General features: G+C 52.5%; 2 pseudogenes; one reads left to right on the top strand and one right to left on the bottom strand.

Moving 5' to 3' along the window:
- The window catches only part of LOC127026016 (ribosomal protein S6 kinase alpha-3-like), a 233,403-nt pseudogene that overhangs the window by 122,784 nt on the left and 88,563 nt on the right, over positions 1 to 22,056 (top strand).
- The window catches only part of LOC127026006 (antigen WC1.1-like), a 125,139-nt pseudogene that overhangs the window by 67,709 nt on the left and 35,374 nt on the right, over positions 1 to 22,056 (bottom strand).

Here is a 22,056-nt window from a genome sequence, read left to right as displayed (position 1 = left end):
TTTTACTTAGATATTGTTAATCCTTTTGACAATTAAGTCTGATTAAACAGGGCACCTGGATTAGTCAGCATTGTTGGACAGCTCTAAAAGAAGGCTCACCGTTAAACAGCTATTGAATGTAATGCTATGAAGATGTGTTTCTCCTTGCCTGTGCCTTTTCTACATTTCCGTGGTTTGGATGCTGCATGTCATGTTATGAAAATCAGGATACTGTTTATAGTATTGGAAATGTAAACAGTGGATCTCTCACGATACACCACTCACTTGCGATGGACATTTTGATAGAAATTGGTTAGCCATTGGACTCCCTGTGTGTATGGTTTCTTCCTTTTTTGCCCCCCTTTTGGCTTATCTATTGTTTGTTGTTTAATCATGGCTTTTACGGACTGAGTTCTTCAAATTACAGCCTATGATGTATACTTTTAAGCCCATGGTTGAAATAGACACTACTGAGTTTTGAGCACTGGGGAATCCATCCCAGTATTGCAGTTCTCCAAAAGAAAACTAGTGCATTTCAGGAATAAGTTGCCAGAAGCCGCAATTTTGGAACGGTTTCTCTGGCTGCAGCATACACCCTGCTTAAAGGGGAAGGTGGGCAGGGTCAGGAGGTGCTGCTTGGCTAAGGTGTTCTGCTCTCTGATTGCACTTTCTCTTCACTGTATGCTGCTAACTGTTTTAAGAACCAAAAGTTATGTTCTTAAGTAAGCTTTTTTTCCTCTCTTGCCTCTGCACGTACCTGCCCTATCTCTATCTCGGTCTCAGAGACTTGCCCTCTGTTTTGGATGGAGGGGTGGAAGAGTGTTTAGTTAACCTGTGTGGCTGGTGCACCCGCCCCGATAGAGACCGAAACTTGTGGAGGTGGCTCTGAGCCCTTATAAGGGAAACATATTGGGATTCGATATGCTGGCAGGCAAACGATGGTACCTACCTCATTTTTGTCCTACGGGACCATTAACGGGCGACGCTCCCAAACCGGACAATCAAAAGGGCCAGTTCCCATTGAGAACATACAGGCCAACCCGTCATGGTAAAACTGCCCTCTGTTGGCACTGTACCCATGACCCTGGCGAAACCCAGAGGCTTACATGCCTGGGAGGCCTTAGATAGGAAAGGGAAAGGCCATCGCATAAGTACTCGATGGATAATTCCTAATTTCTGAGACCCGGTCCCAAGGCCCGAGGTGCAATTTGTGTCCTCTTGCAGGACTATGGAAAAGCAAACTATTTGGACACTCCCACTGATGGCAGTAACAACAGCGGGCAGGGACAACAAGAACCTGGACAGCAAGGTGGTGGCTCAACTGATAGTGGGATTTGCATGTATGGTGAACTTAACTTCAATAACAGCCTGTCTGCCCAGCCCTAAGTCAGTAGAGGAGTCCCTACCAATCTTTGTGCAAACCACTAATATATCACTAACCCTTGAACTCCCATGGCAACAGTGCAATAATTCCAGCCGGGCCTGGGGAACGGATGGAAAGGATGGAGGTCACACTCATACCATCTATAGCTGGTCACCTGGCGCAATAAATGGCAATTCAATATGGTGTAATTACCTCTTGCAATTGCCCCAACGCTTGTCAAGAACCAGGGTTCAAGGAGCCTGGGAAAACATCCCTCAGTTGCACGTGGGGACCTGACTGGATTGCGCAAAGGAATGGGGCCCCACCAGTAAAAAAAAAAAAACACAACACTTTGGGACTGCCAAACAGAAATGCAATGTAAAAACATAGATAAAAGGCCATTATTGTGATGATACATGCCCCACCCCATTCAGGAAGCTTTGGTACAGGGCTGTCTGTGTAGTAATACCAGCTATGTGTGGCCCACTGCCCTAAAATGTAATGCTTATAGGAACTGTCCTCTTCATGCCCCCACACAAGGCATATGCCAAACATCTGATGTGCCCGCCCCTCCCAGTCTAGAGTGGGCGTACCCCAATGGCTGTCTGTATTCCCAGCTACGCCCAACTGTTCCCGGGATGGCCCGCACAGTAGCCCTGCCTTCCCTTTGTCCCATTTACCGAGAAGGGCCTATAGCCCCTAAGTGGTGGGATCGCAGCCCCCGGGAGATACAACCGCTAAAGAAGGGAACGTGGCAAAGAGGAAAAACGCCACTGGATAGTGGCTGGAGGCCATGTTCGGAATGGGGACTGCCTCCCTCAAAACCCACAAGCCATTTATGACCTATTGATGCAAGTGTCTATTTGAGCCAATTCTACATCTGACAGCTTAGAACTCTTGAATGAACAATTACAACACACCAGCAAAATGACCGCCCAGCACCGAGCGGGAGTAGACCTGATGCTGCTAAAGGAACACCTTTAGTATGGAGTGCTAAATTGATGAGTAGATGACTGCTGCGTTTATATCCCAAATGTATCCATACCCCTCCGAACTCAAATTGACAAAATGAAGAAAGTAGCAAAGGACTCAGAGGCAATTGCTGCCGCATTAAACATCAACTGGTTGGGAAAGATTTCCAGTGCGTTCGGGTTTTCCCTGTCGGGATGGTTAACCAGTCTTTTACAATCCTTGATAGTGGTTATAATCATAATTATTGCCATTTGTATTGTATTAAGTTGTGTTAAACATATGATAACGTGGTTCGTATCCGTTGTTACGTATGCTCCTTTAGAACTAACCCAAATAGCAGATGTTCCGTTAGAATTGTAAAATAGCCAAAGAAATGATGATTCATGATGAGCATCAATTCTCACCGAAACTGCGCTCCCTTTTAACTTTGGAGGCAAGAGGTGACTGTACCACCACTCCAAAGAAACCAGTCGGATCGTGACTGTGGTCACGGGGTGGAGTGTGGCAGGTGCACCCACCCCGATAAAGAGCAGAACTTCTCAACTGCTGAAAGGAAAGACTTAAAACTAGAAGCCGCGGTTTGGGGGTTGAGCCGGCCAGCCATGTGATGACTGGAGTCACGTAGACAGTGATAAGTTTCCAGACCGCTGACCATATATGACCACGAGCCCCGATCCGACTTCGGGTATAAATGGAGCCCGCCGGAAGAGCCCTTTGAGCCCGTCTTCCTCGGAGCAGCGGGTCTGCAGTCAGAGACTCTCCCCTTACATCGGGATGCCATCTAAGGAAACTCCCTGGGGTTGAGTGCCTCGCCTTACCGGTGAGTGAGTGCGCATTTTGAGTCATCATTTTAAGCTTACATTTGGTTATAGTTTGTGTAGTGATAGTTCCCAGCTGACACCCTGAACCTGTAACTAAGTTGTGTTTATCGCAGTGTTTACGACCTGATATTCCTGTCCAATCTGGCTGTTGTATCTCAATACAACATAACATTCCTGTTCACTTGGACCGTTCTATGTTGGTATCATTAAAGAAGATTGACTTTTGAAACATATCGCTGTCTAGTCTTCCTGCGACAACCTCTCATGAACTTCTTTCCCCTCTGTTCCTCTCGAAGCCCCTATTGCCTTGACCATTCCACTGGCTTCAATTCTTCTTGTCATCTGGACTATTGTTTTGCTTTCCATACATATCCACTTCCACTCACGCAGAGTTTCTTTTCCATCTTTCTATCAACCAAAAGCCACTTTCTTCTTTTAGTGTTTTTACTGTAGATTTTTCTTTATTTAACTACTTTTTCCTGAGGAACAGCCAGTTCCTCACCTACCCCACTCTATGTTTACTATGTCCGCTTCATAATGCCAGTACTTTGGAAAAAACTAACCTCATAATCTTTTATGTATTAGATGCTTCAGGGTGAACCAACTAAATAAGCTGCAAGGATTGCTGCAGGATTTATGACCCAAAATCCTTGGGGTAGTTGCCAGGTCTGAAGGATGAGTTCCTCCCTGATGTTAGGACAGGTCTATTTGCTTCTGTGTGACCCGCAGTCAAAAGGCAAAGGAAAGCTGAGAAGGGACAGGCTCTGTTCAAGGGCAGGATGAAGACAGGAAGCCTATATGGAGAAAAGGAGGGTAAGAGGGAACACGGTCTCCCATTTTTCTTGTGGCTATATTCTGAAAATGAGGATGTCTAAAGGTTTACTGCCCACCAGAAAACAGCATGAGTAGCTCCAGCAAATTTCAGTTCTGCTTTCTTGCAATTCCCCGTCGCTAGCGGGCTAGCAGTCGTGCTGGAGGAGTAATCGCAGGAGACCAGCTCCTCAGGAACAGACAATCCCAGCTCCACTTCTCCTCACCACAAGTTAAGGAAATACGTTAGACTATTTCTTTAAATCATAAGCTTTGCTTGGGTAATGACTGTCCCATCCTGAGCATGCACAGCACTTATCAGCCAGCTGCTAATTGCTAGTTTTGATTTGGGACCAATAGAGACAGACTGGGGAAAAAAAAATATTGAGGAGAGACTCCTATTAAATTAGTTAGGTCAGCCTCTGAGAAGGGGCTGTAGCTCTCTCTGCAGGGGTAATCTTGCCTCCCTGAGCCCTCTCCCCTCTCTCTTCTCCCTTTAACAGTTCTATTTTGTGGAGCTACAAGACTTTTTTCTCCTGCTGAGTGCTGGGTTAACAAATGCAGGAGGCATCTATTAACAGTATTCTTTGGAGACCACCTACAGCAGTGGGATGAACAATGGGCCTCGAACCATTACTAATGCTTAGCCCCGAAATACGGTGTATGAATATTTTTAAAATGTAAACCCATTAGTCACACTTAATGGTTTATTTGAACTCAAACCGTATTATTATCCCCTCATTATTTTACCTGGTTTATTTTAGACCACTTATCTCAGGGGTTGCCATAGCCACCTGCTGAGTGCCTTGGACTGGAGTGTTTGCAGTAATCAAAGTTAAAGACTTCTTATAAAGAGAAGTATGCTCTGACTAAAGAGGAACCTGGGCAAAATTGCTGTGGCTGGAGCAGAGACTGCGCCTCCCGCTTTACCTGAGAACAACATGGCCACTAGGAAGCTGAGTGCTGGGAACTACAGCTCCCAGCATGCCCTGGGAACCAACATGGCCGCCCATCAGCCCCATACCCCAGGACTACAGCACCTGGTATGCCACTGAGCGCTCCTTCTTCCTGTCTGACCCTGCAGGGACACCGTCCCCCGGCTGGACCCCACTCCTCCACAGGCCCCATGGCAGGAGGAGAGCAGAGGGACAGAGAAGAGGGACAGGGAGCAGGACAGAGGCACAGAGGGGAAAAGGCTGAGAGAGAGAAAGGGAGAGGCAGGGACAGAGCGCAGGACAGAAAGCAAGAGAAGGACGGGAAACAATCCAGAGAGTGAGAAACAAAGAGAGGGATGCGGGTCAGGAGAGGGAGGCAGCCAAGGACAGAACAGCGATGGCTTCCAGGCTGGAGCCGGAGGAAGAGCTGAAAGGGCCGGGGAGCTGGCGAGAGGCACAGAGAGAAAGAGAGAAGACCCAGCCAGCTGAGCAGGGGCTACATGACAGGCTGCAGGACAGGGAGAAAGAAGACGATCAGGAAGAAGGAGACAGCGATAGAAAAAAAGAGAAGGAAAGGGAGCGGGAGAGAGAAAGGTGAGAAAGAAAAAAATAGCCCTGGGCTATAGAAGAGAGAGGGGGGAATTAGAAAATAGAGACAGGGAGGTGGGCAGAGAAAGAAGACGACCAAAAATGGTGATGGGCTAAAGACAGAGAGGGAGGAATTAAGAAATAGGCACAGTGAGCCAAACAGAGAGAGAGGGGGAGAAAGACCAAAACCAGCGACTGTGGGCGACTGCCCCCATTTCTTGAGCACTCCCCAGGAAGTGCATTACCAAGAGCCTCAAGGAATGTGCTGCGTGCAAAAGCCCTGCCCTGTGCCCAATCCTGCGCCCTAATATTGGTGATGATCATTGCACGCAGAGTGTTCAGGACTGAGCAAAAAAAGCCCAGCTAGGGGGAAGAAACCTTCCCAGCTGTTTGTTTCTTTGCTTGTTTGTTGGTTTTGCTTAACACTCCCCCGGCCCCATCTGAACTCCAAATGCAACCTGCAAGGAAAAAGGAAGCAGGAGTAGCAGGTTGGACACATTTAAAGCTCGACTCCATTCAACAGCCGCACAAACCACTGCTCACTCCCACTGCACACAATCCACTGCCTGCCCGCAGGTACAGGCAGCTGCCCTGTTTCCTGAGCGCTCCCCAGGAACGGCACCTCCAGGCATCTCAGAAAAACATGCTGCCTGCCAAAACTTGAGAACAGCTTAATTCTGGGCAATTTCCCTTGTTTTTAGGCCTGTTGAGTCCCAGGACGGCTCCATGTCCAGCAGCTGTGAAGAGATGGCTCAGGACCACGTGAGGGCTGGTGGCGCTGCTTTCTGGATCCCGTGGCAGCGATGGGCAAAGGGACAGGTGATCAGGTCCCGGGGCTGGGGCTGCATGCGGGGACTCAGGTTCAGCCCTGCCTGGTTTTTCCTAGCGAATCCCCAGCTGGTGCTGGCCCCGTGCTGCAGCCCTTGGGCTGAGGCTCAAGGAGCCAGACGTTTCTGCAGGCACTGCACCCTGCTGGGCCCCACTGCCGGCTGCCAGCTGCCCTGGGCTTCCCCCATTGTCTCCAGCTCTGCTTTCTGCCAGTGCCGGGGGCACTGCAGAATGTCTTGCCCGTTCCCTGCAGCCATCCTGACCGATATCTGCAGCTCATACATGGTGTCCCTGTCACACAGCTGATTTGGGAGTGGCAGGTCTCTCTCAGGAGTCTCTGGGAGTGGGGGAAAGAAAAGCAAATTGCTCCTTTTTGAGCTTTGTCCCCAGGGAGAGCCGGTGGAGACATGCTGTGCACTGGAGAGCATCCTGCAGGGAGGTGACAGATGTTTGCAGAGCGGTACTGAGGCTGAGACCCACCTGACAGCAAAGGCACGCGCTGGCCACAGAGCATCCCAGGTGAGCTGATTGTCTTGGGGCCAGCAAAGCAGCCTTCCTCTGCCCCTGGTTTTTGGTGAGAGATGGAGCAGCGCAGAGCTGTTTCTCAGGCATCCAGGCCTGACGAGAGTTTCCCCATGCCCCCAGGAGAGATCCTGCTCCCAGGAAGCACCTCCCCATCAAGCAAAGGCCATATGCAGCTGCCTGGCTCTGGGTACGGCTGCCCCAAGGGGTGTCTCAGGGAGGACGAGCTCATGTGCTTGGTGGCTCTGACACAGAAATGATGAGCTGAAGCCCCGTGGTGATGGCGGGCCAGTTGAAAGTCTCCAAGTGCCCCAGCCTTTCTCCCCGGGAGTGTTTAAGGCAGGCACTTTTTCCGGGGGTGACAGGTGATGTGAAGAGGGATGCTGTCCCATTCCCATTTCAAAGTTGTGACTTCTGAGAGCCGGGGCCACCTGAAGGCCCAGCCGGAGATCTCCAGGGAGTTTGGGTTCATTTTTTGGATATCTTCGGGCTACAGTGTGCTAGGGTTCTGGGATGCTAGGGTGACAGTGTGCAAGGGTTACGGAGTGGTAGGGTTCTGGGATGCCTGAGTTTAAGCGAGTCAGGATTAAAGCGTGCTATTGTTCTGGAGAGGATCTGGGTTTGTTGGGCCTGGGTTCCTGGGTTATGTTATTTTTGGCTTCTCTTGTGTTCTGGGTGGATTGCTTTTTTGGAGAGTCCCTTTTTAGCTTGTTTGCCTGTTTAGGGTTTGGATAGGGGCCTTTGATTTGTGTATGCAGTGGCTTCGGGTTGGCTTTTATTTACAGTTCTGGTGGTTTATGTTGTGTTTTCTGTCTTGTAACTACCATTTGTGGTCTGGTGTGTGTGACCGGCTCGGCCACTGTCACTTCTGCTGTGGTCCAACTCATTTCCAGTAAGTCGGTAGGTGGGTGGGTAGGTGGGTAGGTAGGGAGGTAGGTAGGTCTGGAGGACTTGCGGTCCATAGCGGATGACTGCTGGAGGAGTAATGGGCAATTCTGGGGTGTGGGAGGACTTCTGGCCCATAGGTAATGACTGTCGGAGGAGTAAGTGTGCTTCGTAATTTGTGTGGACTGCCAAATTCACGGTCATTTGTTCTGCTGTGAGGAAGAGCCATGGGAAGACAGCAGCCACCCGGAAGGACAAGGGTTTCCCCGAGGGTACGTGGCTTTGTGGTTTTTGCTTTTGAGTAAGCAACCTGCAAGGAGGCTGCTATCGTTAAGTTTAATGATGTTTTGTAAAGTCGTGGACTGAGTATCGCGTGACTTGAAACATCGCTGAAAACATGGTGCAGGTTTGTCTGCGTGTTCTGGGTGCTTTGCTTTTAAACGTCTGCTCGTGGGGGTAACTTCATACTGTCCTTAGCTCCTATCTCAAGGCATGACATGTGCTTAAGGCAAGGTTCCTCATCCACGATAGTGGATGTGAAGCCGTATTTCAAACAGACTTCCTGATCATTTTTAATTTTTTGGGGCCAGGCTCTTCTCAGATCTGATTCATTCACGCTTGGTTTTGCATCTTCACGTGGCTGGCGAAGAGCTCGTAGGAGGAGCAGGAGAAGGGTCAGCGCTGCCGTTTCCACACCGGTCACTTGTGCTGGCGTTATCAAGGTTATCTTCGATGTGCCGTTTCTTTGCAGGAATCTCTTTTTAAGCCACTTGTCCGTTTTGTGAGGGGTAGTGGACTCCCAAAGGGAGACCCTTTGTTCCTCATTAGTGCCTCAGGGGTTTCCCTGCCGTTTTTGTTTGCTTGCTTGCTTTTTCTTTGCTGTGCTGAATTTAAAGAACTTCTTTTAGCTCTTTGGGTTTCTGTCCTTAAAGGAAGCGTCTAGGATTTCTACCCAGGAGTGAGGTGTGCAGAAAGGAGTGTCCTGGTACACTGCTGTCAGCCTTCAGTCTAGTGAAATGGTGTCATGGCGTATGTTGAAGAGTCATGTAACTCGAATGCATTTGAAATATACAGGCTTTGCCCTTGCTCCTGATTTGTGTGGGAGCTAAGTCTCAGCAGCTCATAAACGGTCTGCTGTGCTTTACCAGTTTAAAATAGCCTATCACCAGAAATGTCTTCCTTAGTGCCTACACAGAGCAAGAACATCCAGTAGCAAGGGCATGCTGACCCTTGGGCGGCTTCAGAGCATCGGATACTTGTAAATAGGTGAAAAACCCAGTCCCGTGGTAGCAGTGTGTGTGCCAAAGTCCACCTGACTCTCCACACTTACTCAGCATGTCACACGTCTTTGTGGGTAAGGCTGGATGACAAGTTTGTAGTACCCTGCAATCGCAAACAACTACTTGGTTGTTCGTGTTCTGTTGATTATTGCTAAAAGATTGCTTGTTGCTCTACGATTGATTGCTGCTCTTCTTGACTGCTGCCACCCTATTGATTGATACTCTATGACTGATTGCTGATAGAAATGGGAAGCAGATCCATGCCCTGCAGCTCCCCAGGACTCTTCTCAGGCATCTGCCAACGTGTTTTGTCCTGCTGTGGAGGGAGCTGAAGGCCTGGGCAGCAGCCCCAGACTCCACCAGGGTAGATCCCCCAAGAGTTTGGTGCATGTTGGAGGCAGGTCCATGCCCGGTAGCTCTCTGGAACTCCTCCCAGGAATATCCAGGAGTCTTTTGGTTTCCTTTGGAGACGAGTGAATTCCCAGGTAGCAGCCCCAGAATCTTCTAAGGTAGCTACGCAAAGAGCATTGTGTATGTTGGGGGCAGGTGCATTCCTGTTTTTGCGTCAGGACTTTTCCCATACATCTGCCAGAGTGTTTTGAGTTTCTCGACAGGCAGCTAAAGTCCCAGGTAGCAGCATCACAATTTTCCTCTTCCGTTAGCTGAAGAGTTTTCTTTGTGTTGGAGGCAGGTCTATGCCCGGTAGCTCCTCAGGACTCCTCCGAGGAACGTCCAGAGTGTTTTGGCCTCCCCTGGAGACAGCTGAGTTCCACAGGTAGCCATCCCTGGATATCATGTCCCTGCAGGCCATGGAGGCTAATGGTGGATGAGAGATTCCCTGCAGGCTGTGGAGAACGCGAGGGTGGAGCCGGTGTGTGGGCCCAAAGGCGGCCGTGAGTGCGTGGGAAAGGCCACGCTGGAGCAGGTGGTGGAGGCCTGCAGGGAGTGCGTGGAAGGAGTGGTGTTGGAGAAGGTGGTGGAGGGCTGATCCCCATGAGAGGGACCCCACAATGGAGCAGGAGAAGAGCGTGAGGAGCCCTCCCCCTGAGGAGAAAGGAGCGTGAGAGCCAACATGGGCTGAAGTGCCCGCAAGCCCCATTCGCCGTTGCCCTGGGCCACTGTGGGGAGGAGGTGGAGGTATGGTGAGCAAAGGTGAGGGCGGGAAGAATGGAGGGGTGTGAGGAAAGGTGTGTTTTTAAGATCTAGTTCTCTTTCTCCTTCTGCTAGTGTGATTTGCTTGGTCGGAATTAAATGGATATCTTTTTTCCGCAAGTGGAGTGTGTTTTGCCTGTGAGCATAATCGTTGAGTGATCCATCCGTGTCCTTGTGTGGAGTCGCGAGGCTTTGGTTGTATTTTGTCGTCCGCATGCCGCCGGAGGGGAGGAGTGCGCAAGCAGCTGCATGGTGCTTTGTTGGTGGCTGGGCGTAAAGCACGCCGTTGCTGTTAGTGGGGGATAGGGTGGAAGGAGGCAGTTGGCTTGTTGCTGTGCTTGCGAGGTGAGATGGGCCTGCGTAGGTGGTAGGGCTGGAGCAGGAAGCTTTGATGTGCAGGTGCTTTGGGTGTCACAAGTGGTTGGGTAGTTGCTGTGTCAGGAGCAAGGTGGTGGCTTGTGGAGGTAGGTGCGATGTCAGAGGTGGCTGAGGAGGTGCTAAGGCAGTGGCAGGCCCCGGCTTGTCGAGGTCCTTGTGATGTGCGTGGTGCCTAAGTAGGTGAATGGGAAGGACTGAAGAGGTGGCTTTTAGAGGTGCTTGTGATGTGAATGCTTGCTGGGTAGCTGTTAGGGCAGGAGCGTGCAGGTGGGTTGTGCATGTGCAGTGATATCCTAGGTGGGTGAGTAGGTGCTAGGGCAGAAGCAGGCAGGTGGCTGGTAGAGGTGCTTGTGCTGTGCCTTGGAGCTGAGCAGGTGTTAGGGCAGGAGCAGGCCCCTGGCTTGTGCAGCTGGTAGTGATGTGGTGTTGGCAAGTCACTGCTAGGGCAGGAGGCAGTCCCTGGTTTGTGCAGCGGCATATGTAGTCAGTGGTGGAGCAGTAGGTGATAGGGCAGGAGTGCGCAGGTGGCTTGTGCAGGTGCTTGTGAGGTCAGTGTTGGCTGTGTAGCAGTTAGGGCAGGAAGCTGGAGGTGGCTTGTGGAGGTGCTTGTGATGTCCCTGGTGGGTGAGTAGGTGATAGGGCAGGAGCAGGGCCCTGGCTTGTGGCAGGTGCCTGCGATGTCAGTGCTGAGTGCTGAGGTGGTTGGGCAGAAGCAGGCCCTGGCTTGCAAAGGTGCTTTTGAGGTGAGTGTTTTGTGAGGATGAGTGGGACTGAAAGGAGAGGTGGCTTGTGGAGGTGCTTGTGTTGTGGTATTTCCGTGCAGATGTGCTAGGGCAGGAGGAGGCCCGTGGCTTGTGCAGGTGCTTGTGTGGTCATAGGTGGATGAGTAAGTGATAGGGTAGAAGGAAGCACTTGGATTGTTCATGTGCTTGTGATGGAAGTGATGGCTGATGGCTCGCTCACTCCCCTGTGGTGGGATGGGGGAGAGAATCGGAAGGGTAGAAGTGAGAAAACTCATGGGTTGAGATAAAGACAGTTTAACAGGTAAAGCAAAAGCCATGCACCCAAGTAAAGAAAAATAAGGGATTCATTCACTAGTTCCTCTTTTTCCTCTCCCAACTTCTTGTGCACCCCCAGCCTTCTCGCTGGTGGGGTGGGGTGAGAAGGAGAAGAGGCCTTGACTCTGTGTAAGCACTGCTCAGCAGTAATAAAACATCCCTGTGTTATCAACACTGTTCCCAGCACAAATCCAAAACATAGCCCCGTACTAGCTACTATGAAGAAAACGAACTCTATCCCAGCCAAAAGCAGCACAGCACGCACACGTGGGTGTGTCCCAGTGTGCGGCTCCCCATTTGGGAGGAGTGGGGGAGAACTGGACAGTGTCCAGGGGAAGTCTGCCAAGGTGGGAGTTGGGGCCTCAAGCACATGACCTGTGCAGAGGGACTGAGGGACCTGGGCTTCTTTGGCCCGGTGGCATGGAGGCAGTATAGGAGTAGTCTGAGAGTGATTGAAGGATGGCTTAAGAGGTGATGGAGCTTTTCCTTGTAGTGGAAAAGAGCATGAGAAAGAAAGAATGCCACTAAGTGCAGCTTGGGAGGTTGAGACTGGATATGAGGAGAACGAAATGTCACTCCAAGGGCAGTGCTGTGGTCTAATCGGCCACCCTGAGGAAATCTGGAATAGTCCATGGCTTTGTGTTTGAAGGAACGTCCAGGGAGGACGGAGAGATGTCAGTAAGGGTAGTGAGATGCTCAAATGAGAGCAAGGTGGAGGAAGCAAGGTGGATGTCTACAGCCTGCAGGGAAAGAGGCCCAGGTGTGGGACACCATAGGACAGCCAGTGGTTATGCTGATCGAGGGCTCAGGCAAGGCTAAAAGCCGCCAAGAGAGCCGAGGTCTTTCTCCCCTTGGCTGTGGCTGTTATCTCAACCACCAAGGCCTACGAGGAGACGCTTTAACCTTATGGCACCAGGACCTCATTCCCACTCGCCCCACCCAGGAGAGACCCATAAGCATTGTACCTGTCCTGGTTTCGGCTCGGATAGAGTTAATTTTCTTCCTAGTAGCTGGTATAGTGCAGTGTTTTGGATTTAGTAGGAAAATAATGTTGATAACACACTGCTGTTTTTAGTTGTTGCTAAGTAGTGTTTATACTAAGTCAAGGATTTTTCAGCTTCTCATGCCCAGCCAGCAAGAAGGCTGGAGGGCACAAGGAGTTGGGAGGGACAAGCCAGGCAGCTGACCCAAACTGTCCAAAGGGCTATTCCATACCATATGACATCATGCCCAGTATATAAAGTGGGGGAGTTGGCTGGGAGGGGCAGATCGCGACTCAGGAACTAACTGGGCATCAGTCGGCGAGTGGTGAGCAATTGCATTGCGCATCACTTGTTTTGTATAGTCTGATTCTTTTAGTATTATATTGTATATTATTATTATCATTATTTTTCATTCCTTTCTCTCCTATTAAACTGTCTTTATATTAACCCATGAGGGTTTTTTTTTTTCCTATTCTCTCCCCCATCCCACTGGGTGGGGGAGTGAGCGAGCGGCTGCGTAGTGCTTAGTTGCCGGCTGGTGTTACACCACAACAGTACCATAGTCCTGCAATTGGCATTGCGCATCCCTGCATTGCAGTGCCCCAGGAAGAGCCCTGAGCAACATGTGAGGGACAGGATCTCCTTCCCAGGGGCTGGGGGTCAGGGCTTGGCCCTTTGCCTTCAAGGAACACGTGAAGTTTACTCAGAATCTGTTCCTTTACATTGCCTTTCTCTACTTGTCATCACTTTCTCCTGTTTTCTGCTCTAAGCAGCCCCTGGGGAGGCTTTGTCCGTAATGTCCCTCAGCGGGACCCATTAAGGCTCCAAGAAACTTTGGAGTTGGCATCTGACTTTGACTTCTTGAGAAGTTTCTTCAACTTCCTCTCAGTGTCTGAGGTTCATGGACTCAGCACCAAATACACCATGGGGCTCGTTAAAACACAAGAAGCCATGTCTCTTCCCATGATTTTCTGCAAGTGTTCAAGACTGGGCAGCTAATTGGAGAGGTTTCAGGAGTGCGGTTAAGAGACATAATCGTATGAACAGCTAGTAAAAAAGAATTTCTCCTTTGAAGTCTTTCTTTTTTTACTTTTTTCCACTCACAGCAAAAGTGTTCACAACATTTTCCAGTTGATATTGATGCAGAAGATTTCCTAATGAAATAGGAAAAGCAGGCTCCTTGAGGTCAGGCACTGCCTGGACAACATTCCTCCTCACCTCCCAGCCCCACCCTTTCTCTCATGGGCCGCCTGGGACTCGCATCACTTCTCCTGACATCAGACTTCTCCACCCAAGTCTGCAGCTGGAGGTTACAGCCTCTTTTGCACCAACTCCCACCTGCTTTCCTTAGAGACCTGGCTGCACACAGGCACAGCAGCTTTCTCTTCATTGCCACCAAACAGAAGGAAAGCATGGTAAAATTTAACAACCAACCAACCACACTCCTCAACTCTATGCTCCATTCAAGCTGCCTCCAGTGAGGTTCACCACCCACACGGGGTAACCTCACTGGAAATGTTTTAGACAGAGTGATAGGAAAGGATAGATATAAACAGAATGTAGGAGTTGGCTGAAGAGTCAATTAGACTGCTGAGAGACAAGGGCAGGCTTGTAACTCCCTGAAGCTCAAAGCAGCACCTGGGTGGTTGAGAGGGATCTGGCTGAGCAAGGAGTAAAGGGGAGGGTGGAACAGGAGAGCAATGGAAAGGGCACAGGTCCAGATAGTCTGCTGAGAAGATGCCTGTAGAGTGGTCGTTTCATCAGGACAAGTGGAAAGATTTGGGAGATTAAATACACGGTATAATGGCCAGAGTCTCAGCAATGCAAGTACAAGGGAAGGTGCATATTTCTTCTCCTGCGATGAATATACTTCCTGGAAATTCCCATTTTGGCATGGTAGGAAAACATTGTCATTTGAGTAAAAGTATTCAGTTATCTCAGCTGGTGAAAAGGTGCTCATGTGCTTTTTAAAAGTTGCAAGCAGTTCTTCCTCTTTCCAGGCAGAGCTCAGCTGTCTGACCATGGACATGAAGTGCCACTTGCAGAGGCCCCAGTGTAGGCGAGGTGTTTGCCTGGGACTGGCCGCTGTCAGACAGGGCAGGAGGTCTCCTGCAGAAGACAGAGCCCCTTGGAGGCTGCTGATAGAGGCCGGGCAGAGGGTCCCAGGGCACCTGAACTGGCACCAGGCGCCAGTGTCCCTGTGACTGGAGGCATCTGTGTCCCTGTAGCTGCATCGCAGATCCGTTTGGGAAATGGCTTTTCCTTCTAAAAAAAGAAAAGGTCACAAAATCCCCCCAAAGACTGGTATATTAAATCGGAATGAACCAAAACAAGGAGGACAAGAACACAAAGAATTTCAAAAGATGAAAAGTGTACTAAACTATTTCTGCCCTTTAGATCTTTTTCTTTACTTCTTCATTGTTTTGGTTTTTTGTCAAAATTGTCTGACCATTTCTATCATAATCAGGCCTGCAGCATTAAAAGAGAGAGGTCTGTAGTCCAACCGTCTGTTCAAAGCAGGGTCAGGCATACATTCAGACCTGGTTGTTCAGGGCTTAATCGAGTTGGGTCTTGAAAACCTGCAAGGATGGAGGACTGTGCCTTCTCCCAGGGTGACCAGTGCTTGTTCCAATGCATGGCTGGCCTTCTGGTGGAAAAGGTGAGGGCTCCCTTGCTGTGAGGTGCCCCTCAGCCATGCCTTCTCCAGGCTGAACAAGGCCAGGTTCATCAGCCTTTCCTCACAGGGAAAGTGATCCAGCTCCCTGAGCATCTTCAGGGCCCTTCACTAAACCCGCTCCAGCTTGCCAACACCTTTCCAGCACTGGGGTTGCGGAAACTGGACCCAGTGTTCTGGATGTGGTCTAACAAGTTCCAGGTAGAGGGGGAGAGTCCCTTCCCTCCATCTCCTGGCCGTGCTCCTGGTCGTAGAGCCCAGGGCCCTGCTGGCCTCCCTTGCTGCCAGGGCACGCGGTGGCCTCCTGTCCAGCTCCCTGCCCACCAAGACCTTTCCCACAGAGCTGCTCCCCAGCCAGGCAGCCCCCAGCCTGTGCCATTGCCAGGGGGAGTCCCTGCAGGGGCAGACACTGGCACTTGTCCTTGTGGGACTTCCTGAGGTTCCTGTCAATACGTGCTCTCCTCCTCCTTGAGCCCTTTCACTGAGCAGAGGCCTGGGAGACCTTTTTAGCAAAGACTAAGGCAAAGGCGGCATTGAGTGCCTCAGCCCCGTCTGTGTCTGCTGTTATGAACCCCTTCTCATCATTCAGCAGCCTGTGCCTTGTCCAGCCTTTTACTGCAAACACAGTGGCTGAAGCTCTTCATTTGGCTCTTGATGTCGCCTGCAGCCCCCATCAGCTCCAGGTGAGCTTTGCCTTTCCGAAACACAGACCTGCACGCTCAGGTCATCTTTCTAAATTCCTCCTTCATAGCCTGTCCTTGCTTCCACCTCCTGATCGTTGTGTTAGGGCTCCAATCTGTGACCCGTTCCTGCGCCAGCACAGCCCCACTGCCCAACACATGCTCCCACGGCCCCCCTCATCGGACACTGCACAGGACAGGGTGTGTTTGGGGTGGGGAAACGTCCCCCACCAGAGTCCCCATAGCAGACCTCAGTGTCCATCCCCACCAGCCCTCCTTCTTTTGCAGCCCCCCAGTGCCTGGCCCCAGCCAAGCCCAACCGTGTCCCACACAAGGGTCACAGACAGCCTGCTCTGGGGTCTGCCAAGGTCTGGGTAAGAAGAGAGGCTGGGCAGGGCTGGCTCTTCCCCCGACACAGGCACTGAGACCAGCAGGAGGAAGGAGATGGCCACAGAGCAAAACCATCCATAAACTGGGATGAGGGGCCAGTGCTGGAAATATGCGATGGGAGAGGCTGGGGGGTGAGGAATGCCCTGGGGCACCTTGTCGGTGTGTCCATGTCACCAAGGGCACAGACCGGCCTCCTCTCTCCTGCAGCTGCATGTCTCGGCTCCCTTCCAGGAGTCTGGGCTCTGCACCACACACCCACTGGAGCGTGTCCTCACCCTGCATGGGCAAACATCGAAGCTAACATTGGTGTTGTCCTCTCCTGGGCGCTTTCCAGCCCCACCTAGCCTCTCCCCAGCTCTTCCCACCTCCCCTGCCTGCTCCCCAGCCCGCCCCGCAGAGCAGCCCAGTGTGGGCTGGCCCCATGGCAGTGCCCACTGCACGGTGCTGCAGAGCTCTGGGCATTAACCCCAGCCCAGCCCCTCTGAAGGGCACAGCAGCTGCTGGGGGGCAGAGAGGGGTGTCAGGCTCCCCATCAGCCCCAGGGATGGAGGTTCACCATGGCATGAGGAAATGGAGGTCAGTGAAAGTGGAGGACTCCTGGTCTCGGGTCCAGGAGATGCCCACCACACACTGACTGTGCCCCTCAGTGTCAGCCCCTCTCCCCAGGCCAGCACAGGAGTCCTGGGCAGGTGACAGAGCAGCCGGCCCTGAGCTGGGGCCTGCAGAAAGAGGTTTCTCTTTTTCATTCATTCCTCCTGCAGGCACACAAATGCTCCCTTGCTCTTCTCCAGGGTCCTCCCTGCTCCCCAGAGAGCCTTTCCCAGGTGAGTGTGTCCGTGCTGGCCTGGCCGGCCGTTCCTGGCTCCCTCCCCGTGCTCCCTGCAGGGCCCCAAGCTTGCGGTGCTGCTCTGCAGAGCAAGGGGACTATGGTGCCCTGATGTCACGGGGTGACCCTCCACTGGCCGTGCTGCTGGGGGAGGGAAGCAGACCCAGGCAGACGGGGTTCACTGCTGCTGAGGCCCTTTCCATCTTCCCTTGATGGCTCCAGGGCCAAGGAAGGGGCTAGGCAGGACCATGGGGTGTCTCCACTGGCAGAAAAGGCAAGGGAGGTGTGCAGTAGATCCAGCCCGTGGGATTTCCAAGAGGGTGTCCTGACCCACTCTCCAGTCTTGTGTCCCTTTGCCTTCTGGCTCCTCACAGCCTCTCCTGGCATTGCAGGGCCCTCATTAGCCCATGGTGTCCTCAGGTTCACCTTTTCCTCCAGAAGACTCCACCTTGGACGGTCACTCATTTTATGAGGTGCCACTCACTGCCCACCCACACTCACATACTGTCCCTGGAGATCCCCTGAGCAACCCTGGCAGCTCCCAATTCCTCTCCAGGACAGCATCTGTCATCAGCCCCACTGCAGGTGGGACAGTGCCAGGCAGATAAATCAAAGAGCAGTTGCTGTCTGCATGGACATGTGCAACCAAGAAGGGAGGTCTTTGTCCAGCCCTTGGTCCCTAACAGATCCCCCTGGGACTCAGAGCTTGTCCCCATGGAGAACCCCAGAAGAGCAAAAGTCCTTCTGAGGGAGCAGCTCCTTGGGTGTATTCCTGACACAAGCTTTGGAAGAGGCCTCCAGCCTTCTGGCCCTGCCTGAAGAGCCCCTTTGGTTATGGGGGTGCTTGCACGGAGGCCAGCTCTGACAGAGTGGTTCCCATTGCCCGCTCCTGCCTGCAGCCACAGGGATGCCACTGTGGACACAACGGGACTGTCAGAAGTTACACAAGAGCCTAGGGGTAACACAAATGCAAGGGTACGGCGGGAGAGTGTGGAAGTGAGGCGAGAGCAGCACTGAAAAGGCCACGTCCTGCTGCTGTCCTTGGCCATGGCTCCAGGGAAGCTGCTGCCCCAACTCACAGGCAGCAGAGAGGCAGTGCCCGCCGAGGCGGAGAGGGGCAGCCCCGAGGGCCACTGGGGCTGCTCGTCCATGGGGCAGCTGGGCCCTTGGCTCCTGAATCCCTTCTGCCTGCTGGGGCTGGGCCCCAAGCTCCAGAGGAGATCAAAGAGATGAGAGGAGAGGCAAATGATTACGTTCTGGCTTCTTTCTCTACGCAAAGAGCCTGGCTCCTGATGTACATTAGGTTTACCAGACAGAAAAAAAAGGTTCTAAGCTTAAGAAGAAGTTGTATGAACAATATATAATGACAACGAATATTCTCACAGGTTTAACAAACAAATACAAAAGAAAGAGAAGAACAAAAGATAGGCTGGGATTTTCCTGAATTGCTGGGAATTAGATGAGGATGGTGGGCACCTTATTAAAGCTGGAACAATGTGTATTCATGTACTTTCCTCAGGGCATCCTTGATCTCCTTGTTCCTCATGCTGTAGATGAGGGGGTTCACTGCTGGAGGCACCACCGAGTACAGAAATGACACCACCAGGTCCAGGGATGGGGAGGAGATGGAGAGGTGCTTCAGGTAGGCAACCATGCCAGTGCTGATAAAGAGGGAGACCCGGCCAGGTGAGGGAGGCACGTGGAAAAGGCTTTGTGCCGTCCCTGCTCAGAGGGGATCCTCAGCACAGCCCTGAAGATCTGCACAGAGGACAGCACAATGAAAACAAAACATGCCAAAGAAAAACAGGCACTAACCACAAGAAGTCCAACTTCCCTGAGGTAGGATTGTGAGCAGGAGAGCTTGAGGATCTGGGGGATTTCACAGAAGAATTGGTTAAGGGCATTGCCTTGGCAGAGTGGTAGTGAAAATGTATTGGCAGTGTGCAGCAGAGCACGGAGAAACCCACTGCCCCAGGCAGCTGCTGCCATGTGGACACAAGCTCTGCTGCCCAGGAAGGTCCCGTAGCGCAGGGGTTTGCAGATGGCAACGTAGCGGTTGTAGGACACGACAGTGAGAAGATAAACCTCTGCTGACATCAAAAAGACAAAGAGAAAGACCTGTGCAGCACATCCCAAGTAGGAGATGGCCCTGGTGTCCCAGAGGGAATTGGCCATGGTTTTGGGGACAGTGGTGGAGATGGAGCCCAGGTCAAGGAGGGAGAGGTTGAGGAAGAAGAAGTACATGGGGGTGTGGAGGTGGTGGTCGCAGGCTACGGCGGTGATGATGAGGCCGTTTCCCAGGAGGGCAGCCAGGTAGATGCCCAGGAAGAGCCAGAAGTGCAAGAGCTGCAGCTCCCGTGCGTCTGCAAACGCCAGGAGGAGGAATTTGGTTGTGGAGCTGCCATTGGACATTTGCTTCCTCTGGGCATGGGGACCTGTCGAAGGAGGAAAAGGCAGTGAAGGGATAGGACTGACTTCTCTGAGCAAAACTTACTCCGTTTCTCCGTTTACCACCCCACCCCCCCAGCCTCTGCCCTTCCAGAAAGACCTTCCTGCAGCTCCCTGGCTGGAGCTCTGCTTTTTGGTGGCTGAGGGTGCAATGGGGAGCAAGGGATCCTGCTGTGGGCTCTGGAGGAGTCATCCTGCTGTGCACCAACAGGCAGAGAGGAACCCGGAGCGATCTGCTGTTTAAATCCCCTCATGAAATCAAAGAGATTTCAGCATTGCCCCTCCCAATTCACCCGCCTGCAGAGCAGAGCTGTGGGGGTTTGGTTGTCTGGCTTTTGCTCCTCTTGCCCTGTCCTACCTGAGGAGTGCTTTTTGAAGGCAGACAGCCTTGGCATTTCTGCTATGCTACGAGTGCTACACTGAGAGTCCTGGGATGCAAACGGGCAGACCCTTAGTGCAGAGAGAGGACAGCCAGCCTGTCCATCAGACTTTTTGTCAGCTGCCCTGGGCTTGCACCTCTTCCATCTGGAGGAGGATCACACCCAGCTGTTCCCTTGAAAGGAAACTGGATACTGCTGAGAGCAGAGGATCCAGTTTAAACCTCCCTCCCCAGGAAGATCTAGGAGCTTTTGATTCCTTGAAGCTGGGTGTCTGGCAAAAAGAGTCAGCTTTATCCCCACCCATGGACAGACAGCATTGCCCAGAGAGCCACAGGCTAGAAGGGGGCTTTGGGCGTCCTGCTCCCATGGAGACATCTTCATGGCAGGAGCTGCAGGGCCAGTTGCTGAGCTGCAGCTGAGACCCCCATCCCCAGGAGAGCCTGAAAACAAGAGCAGCAGCATCAGGGGCAGGTGGGAAGAAGGAGAAAATGCCCCAATGCTTCTGCCAAGGGAGGCAAGGCGAGGGAGGAGAGATGGGCGCTCAGGAGAGTCTCCTCTGCTGGAGCTCGGGGCTGCAGAGGAGGCAGCTCTGCCCTGGATCCCAGGGCCTTGAGGGCAGAGGCTCTGCTGGGTGGAAGAGGAGACCAGGGGGGCTGGTAGGTAAAACACATGTTCACTGAAGGGCTAACAGGGCAGTGCCCAAATACCCCACCGCCAGCCGTTGCTGTCAGCCGAATTCTCTCCCCTCCCTGCAAGGCCTCTGGTGCCTGGAGCTGTCCCTGCCGGAGCCCTTTCTCTTTCCCTTATCTCCTCCCTGTCAGTGCTCACAGAGCCCCCATCCCACCCGCTGTGTGCTCAGCTCTGCCCTGAAGACCCCTCCTGGCAGCAGGACGCTGCCCAGGGGCATCTCTGTGTTGGCAAGTCAGGTCAGAGAAACCTGAAGAGAGGAGGGAGCTTTCTGTTGGCCAATGAATGGGTGAAGGAACTTGATCCAGTTCCTCAAAGACCTACTGATCTGTCAGTGTCATGCCGTAGGAGTCTCCTTCTCTTGCCCAAACCTGACAGCCGCATTGCTGTTCCCCCCAGCCACAGCAGGAAACCGAAAGCACAGACCCTGGAAAGCACCTTTCCTTCCAGGTAGCCCCTGCCTTGATGTGCTTCTTGAAAAGCTGCCTCTGCCAGTGTCGTGGGGGTGATGTGCAGCTGTGAGCAGCCCTGAGCCAGGCAGCACCCTCCTGACAGCAGAAGGACCCTGCCCTGATGGGGGTCTCTCCTTCCACCCACAGCTTCTCCCCACAGCGCCATGGGGAGCTCCCCGGGCAGGCTGAGCGCTGACCCTGGCAGGCGGCAGAGTCCCTGCCCCAGCACACAGCCCCCTGGGGTGCAGGGACCCTGCTCTGAAGGACAGCCCTGGGCACCCCTGGCTGCACACCCAGCTTCATAGCCCTGCAGCCGTCCCTGGGAGAAGGCAGCGGTCATGCCCTGTCCTCTGATGGTGCAGCAGGGATCCCTGCTCTGGAGCAGGTCCTCCTCCTCTATACAGGAATGAGATTCCTGTGGGCCATGCCAGCTTTACGAGATCCCTCCACAAACTGCAGCTGCATTGCCCTGCACCCAGAGACTTACTGTGTCAAGGGCCCCGAAGATTTCTCCTCCTTTGAGCTCTCAGCACCCTCCCCCTCCTGACTGCCTTTAAACCTTTCTCTGCCTCACTCCTCTCCCCTCGGTGCCTGCAGGCAGTGCCCTCAGCCCTGCTGCGCTTTGCAGAGGAGCTGCTCCTGGCAGAGCTGTCTCTCTGCAGTGCTGCCCGCTTGCCATGAGCTCCCTCCCTCCCAGGAGTCCGGCACAGCCTGGCAGCAGAGGAGCAGCCCAAGGCATTTTAATGACCCCTCCGGTGGGTTTGGTGCCGAGTCCATGAACCTCAGACACTGAGAGGAAGTTGAAGAAACTTCTCAAGAAGTCAAAGTCAGATGCCAACTCCAAAGTTTCTTGGAGCCTTAATGGGTCCCGCTGAGGGACATTACGACAAAGCCTCCCCAGGGGCTGCTTAGAGCAGAAAACAGGAGAAAGTGATGACAAGTAGAAAAGGCAATGTAAAGGAACA

The sequence above is a fragment of the Gymnogyps californianus genome, chromosome 26 (assembly GCF_018139145.2).
Source record: "Gymnogyps californianus isolate 813 chromosome 26, ASM1813914v2, whole genome shotgun sequence".
Classification (NCBI taxonomy): Eukaryota; Metazoa; Chordata; class Aves; order Accipitriformes; family Cathartidae; genus Gymnogyps; species Gymnogyps californianus.
This window is presented reverse-complemented; position numbering and strand designations above follow the sequence as displayed.